The sequence below is a fragment of the Hemitrygon akajei genome, chromosome 17, assembly GCF_048418815.1.
Source record: "Hemitrygon akajei chromosome 17, sHemAka1.3, whole genome shotgun sequence".
NCBI lineage: Eukaryota > Metazoa > Chordata > Chondrichthyes > Myliobatiformes > Dasyatidae > Hemitrygon > Hemitrygon akajei.
In genome coordinates this window covers 63,099,608-63,105,607 of record NC_133140.1, presented here as the reverse complement: position 1 = coordinate 63,105,607, position 6,000 = coordinate 63,099,608, and the positions used below count along the sequence as shown (strand labels likewise).

At 40.8% G+C, this 6,000-nt stretch overlaps 1 long non-coding RNA gene across 1 annotated transcript in view; it reads right to left on the bottom strand.

The window, feature by feature from the left end:
* Positions 1-3,049: 3,049 nt before the first annotated feature.
* Positions 3,050-6,000, bottom strand: part of LOC140740779 (uncharacterized) — a 40,371-nt gene continuing 37,420 nt past the window's right edge. Inside the window, exon 3 of the long non-coding RNA XR_012101921.1 lies at positions 3,050-3,653. This is a non-coding gene — a long non-coding RNA (uncharacterized lncRNA). The remainder of the gene's footprint in view (positions 3,654-6,000) is intronic.

The window sequence follows — 6,000 nt, the reverse complement described above, 5'->3', positions numbered from 1 at the left end:
GAGGCACACGTACCTTCAACCTGACGGCAGCAGCGAGAAAAGAGCATGGCCTGGGTGGTGAAGATCGTTGATGATGGATGCTGTGTTTCTACAACAACGTTGCATGTAGATGTGCTCAATAGTTGGGGGGGTTTTACCCATGATGTACCGGGCCAAATGCACTACCTTTTGTAGGATTTTCTGCTCAAAGGCATTGGTGTTCCAAAACCAGGCCATAATGCAGCCAGTCAGCACACTTTCCACCACATGTCTATGGAAGTTTGCTAAGGTTTTTGATGACATGCTTAAGCTCCGCAGTCTCCTGAGGAAATAGAGGCACTGTTGTGCTTTTCTCACAATTATATCTATGTGATGGGTCCAGAAAAGATCCTCTGACTTAGTGACACCCAGGAATTTAAAGTTACTGACCTCCACCTCTGATCCTCTGATGATTACTGGGTCATGGACCTCTGATTTGTCTCTCCTGAAGTCTACTATCAATTCCTTGGTCTAATTGACATTGAATGAAAGCTAGTTGCTATGACACCACTCAGGCAAATTTTCACTCTCCCTCCTGTATGCTGATTCATCATCCCCTTTGATACAGCCCATAACAGTGGTGTCATCAGCAAACTTGTATACGGTGTTGGAACTGTACTTAGCCACACAGACATAGGTATAAAACCAGCAGGACAGGGGGCTAAGTACACATCCCTGCAGTGTTCTTGTGCTGAGGGAGATTGTGGAGGAGATGTTTCTGTCAATCCAAACTGACTCTGGTCTACAAGTAAGGAAATCCAGGATTCAATTGCACAAAGGGGTATTGAGGCCCACGTCTTGGAGTTTACTGACTAATTTAGGGGAGATGAGGGTGTAATTGATAAAGAGGATCCTGATGTATGCATCTTTGCTGTCCAGATGCTCCAGGGTTGTGTGAAGAGCCAATGAGATGGCATCTGCTGTAGACCTGTTGCTCTGGTAGGCGAATTAGAGCGAAACCAAGTCACGACTCAAATATTTATTATCATTATTATTATTACTGGCAATAAAATGATCGGTCGTGTCACATATCCACACTATTAAATGTTATACTTACCACGAAGGTACTGATTATGCATTTTTTTGGTGGTGGGTGAAGTAATGGGTTATTGCATTGTACTCTGGCACCTGACCATCCAAAGATTGTTCATTTAGCTGAGACAATGCAGAATATTTTATACAAGGCATTTCTCTCACACGTGACTTTAACATCAGCAGAGAGGGTGAAGGCAGCAGGTAGCATAGTGGTTAGCACACCGCTTTACAACTCCCGCCCCGGTTCAACACATGCCACTGTCCAAAGATGTACCAGTGGTAGATTGATTGGTCATTGTAAATTGCCCCTTAATAAGGCTAGGGTTAATTCAAGGTTTGCTGAGTCGCTGCCCATGCAGCTCAAAGGGCCGGAGGGCCTATTCCACACTGTTTCTCAACAAATAGAAATCAGCTCCTTTTCAGCTAAAGTGGAGCACAATGAAAAGAAACCAAACAACAGGTTGGAGAAACATTTAACTTTCTTTTCAAAGTAAAAACTTAGAAGCAAAAAGGGCGTATTTAAACATACCTCCTTTGAAGCGCATTGAGAAAGAAAACATTGTTAAAAAGATGTCTTTCTGTTAATAGGACCAGGCTGAGTGTGAGGTCATCCTAAACTAAAGGGAGATCTGCTGCTGCATTCTGTTCCTGAGGTTCCTTCACACTGTCTGTAGTCCTTCTACTGAAAGGTAAGCTATCCTGCTACATCACGTTTCAAACAGCATTGTATCTATATGACTATTTAATGGATTTAGATTAGATAAGGCGGCTGAAATATGACTATTGTGTGGATAAATTTCAATGGATCATGATGTCACAATTTTTGCAAAACATTGCTTGAACAACTTCATTAAAATATTGATCATTTACTTTGGTGAATGAGAGCCGAAGGAATGTGTCACATGATCCCAACTTCTTTATGAATTCGTTCAGGGGGTGACTGACAAAGATTTCCCATTCACACTTGTTGAAAGAATAAAACCAGAATTTCAAAGATGCTTGTATCTTCCATAGAATTTCCACATTGTTCTCAGAAATGTCTAATTCCTGTCACCTTAATACTCTATTTCCCTTTGTGTTCTCCTTGACAATTAATGCAACAAGGACTGTCATGTAAAGTGGTTGCAATTCATTTTTCCCCTTTGGCTGGAGAGGAGAATTGACAGGAATAGACTGCATAATACATGTCAGACTATAGTCCCAGGCAGGTAACATGATGGCATTGAATTTAGAAACATTTTATATGAAATGTAGTGGAAATTCATCAAATAACTTTTCTATGTATGTTAAACTCCATCAAGAGCATCAAACATACTTTGTTAAAATATCAAGAGAATAGAACCTTGTGTGTCCATTTCTAACTCATGCAGTCAGATCATTACTATTGAGTCAAAGCTTACTGAGAGCTGAACCATCATTGCTTGCTGTTGATCCATATAGTAAGGATGAGCATAACTCTTGTTGAATCTGTCAGTGTCTTGTAAAACAAGGAACTGTTGCCTTACCATTGTCCTAAGTGACAAGGTGCCAGAATCTTGCATGACAAGATTGCTTCAAATGGGTGGGCTAGAAAAGCCCATTCCACACTGTGCCCAATAGATATTGATTGACAGTCATCTGCACTGTGCCCCTAGGTGCATGCTATTGCAACACATTAAATAATTTGAATGACTTTGAATGGTAAACTACAAGAGAAATAACAATTCTGCATCCTAATCGAACAGAACCAAAACTGTACTCCTGGTGTGGCCTCGCCTCTACCTGCTACAATTATAACAAGATTCTCCTGAAATTGAATTCCAACCTTCTTGCAATAATAACCAATTTTCCCTTTGCCCTCCTAGATGCTTGCTGCATGTCCCACCACATCTTTGCAAATGGGCTATGTTTCTGAGTAATACCTTTGGTTGTTAGAGGGGCTGATCATTGCTTAACATTTGTCATTTCAGAAAATGAGATTTTGTTAATGAGTCTTAATTTGAAAAGATGTGTTTTATTACCTCTCATTAAAAAATATAGTACATGCAACAGCGTTTGTCATTTTGACCTAATCCATTGGAGATCCAGCAAGGAGAGCTTCTCCAATGCTCATTGAAGTCTCCCTAATGGGAACAGTTACTTTGTAATTAACCAATATATTTTAAAAGAGAAATACATTTATTAGCTGTTTAAAGTGCTGGGATTCATTTTAGCATGAAGCAAACTTAATTACTGAAACATATCTTGTTTAGCATCTGCTTCTTAATATTAGTTATGTTAAAAAGGGCAATATCAAATTGACCATGCCTTGCTGCTCTTGAGAAGATGACTAGGTCACCCTCTTTACTTGCTGTGTTCTATGTATGACATTAGTTGGGGAGGGCAAACATTTTGACTCAGCGATAAGGAAGGAATGGCGATATAAATCCTAGGCAGACTGACGTATGAATTAAGGGGAAGCTCAGAGAGCAGCTGAGCCTGTGTCCTGACGAAGGGTCTCGGCCCGAGACGTTGACTGTTCGTTTCCACAGATGCTGCCCGACCTGCTGATTTCCTCCAGCTTGTTTGTACGTGAGCCTGTGTATTTGTTTTGTGTGTGGAGGTTCCTGGTTTCTGATGAGCTAATGGAGACATAGAGGCATAAAGTCATAGAGCATTACAGCATAGAAACAGACCGTTCAGCCAAACTGTTATTCTGGCGCTGCATGTATTTATCCAACTTTCTCTCAAATGTTGAAATCAAACCCCCATCCACCACTTCCACTGGCAGCTCATTCCACACTCTCAACACCCTCTTCAGTAAAGAAGTTCCCCCTCAGTTTCCCCTTAAATATTTCACCTTTCACCCTTAACCTATGACCTCTAGTTCTCGTTTCATCCATCCCCAGTGGAAAAGGCCTGCTTGAACTTACCATATCTATACCTCTCAGCCCACACTTTAATTTTGTGGAGCAAAGAGCTGAATGATCTGACTCGCTGAAAAAGGTTACGCGAGGTGGAGCAGACATCCAGCAGTGAGTAAGTCTCAGACTGCGGAACAGCCTTTGACAAGTCACCACCTTGTAGGATTTTGTACTGTTTTGAATGGTCACAGACACTTAAAGCCCATTCAGATAGTTAAAAAAGAAATAAAAATACATTTAGCTTATGTCCTAAAGTATTAATAAATGAATTTAAACTGTAAATGAAATAACCCAAGCACATCGCTACACTAGGAAATCTGCAGATGCTGGAAATTCAAACAACATACACAAAATGCTGGTGGAACACAGCAGGCCAGGCAGCATCTATAAGGAGAAGCGCTGTCGACGTTTTGGGCCGAGACCCTTCGTCAGGACTAACTGAAAGGAAAGATTACTATCACATCGCTACACTGTCCTTTTCCAACAAGACAATAAATCCCATTCACTTGAATGTTGTCTGTACATCATCCCTCCCTGATGGAAAGTTGAGATTTGAATGAGAGGTGCTTCCAGCCTTTTCCTTTAGTAGAACTGTGCCCTGCTGCTTGGCTCCTCGGTAGCTCGACACCTGACCTCCAGCTCACCTTGTACTCCCATGTGTGGCCAAGCATGCCCAGACGACTGACCCCATGACAGCTGTATCACACTGCGGTCTGTCAGTCAGCTAATTCGGATAAGCGGCTATGATTCCTAAGAACATTTATTCGTGCATTTCTGGACACTCTGCTTAACAGTTCTACTGGCAGGAAATACATGGCTTAAAGATGGAGGATCCAGGCCCTTTTGTTCATTTCCAGCCACAACTTTGTTGCACAGAGTGGAGGGTTATAAGATTGAATGGAGTTTAAAGTTCATTAGAGGGGTCAATTGACCTGAAGAGTTATTCCCAACCACTTCTAACACACCTCTGCCTCCTCGTGATGAATCAATATCCTCTCACTCTCTTACATTTGATTTTCCTATTTTCAAAATCACTGCTTTACCACAAACCTGCAAAATACAAATTTCACCATCTCAGCAACTGAGTTCCCAGATTTCATGCAGCTCCAAGGAACTGACCAGTAAATTTTACAGGCTTGTAGTTTTATTTTAATCAGTACAAAGTATTAGTACTAATGTGAAAACATTCCTTAGTAATAATTATGGATGTGCTGTTCACTGAACTTTGCTGTTCTACAACTAGTCCTCCTTGAAGAAAATTGATTTACAATGCCTACAGCTCTTGTAAATACGTAACAAACACTGAAAATCATGTAGCATTTATATTGATTACATTTTGACAAGAAGGCCCCCACGTAACTGCTCCTGAGAATGCAAGTTGGGAATCGCTGTAGAAACCCCCAAAAGATGAGAAGCCCTCTACACTAATTTATTGCTCGGACCAGACGAGCACCCAAGTAACCCGGAGCTACTAGTTCAATAATGTGTCTGTTTCAGAGGTTTCTGTGATAAGTTAAAAGGTTCTGCTTTTCCAGGAGACCTTCCCTGCACTTTGAAAAGCCACGGTAACGCTGACCAGTTTTGCCTCAGGCTCTGTTTACGATGCCTGTGGAGGAGAGAAAATTGACAACAGTCAAGTATCTTTTTTAGGCTGCATACCTCTGTTGACCTACAATCTCCTTCATAGAAAAAAGTACTCATATATATCTACCTATATATATATATATATATATATATATAGATAGATAGATAGATAGATAGATATATTCCCTATATATATTTATAAATTTTCCCTCGCAGAGAACCCCAATAGCTGATCATGCACGAGTTTCATAAAATGGTGCATTTTTCCAACATGCTGGTTCAATTGTATCCCCTGAGGAGGACTGAGGAGTCCAATGTTCCTCAAAAATTATTTGAGGCCTTTGCATTGTTGATAGTGTGAATTGTTCAAACCTCTGACTATTTCCACAGCTCCAATTATTCCTTTACACCTGGATTAATTCCTGAAGGATGCATTTCCATCAGCTCCTGCTGATCTGGCTATAGTTCTTCATGAACTAGA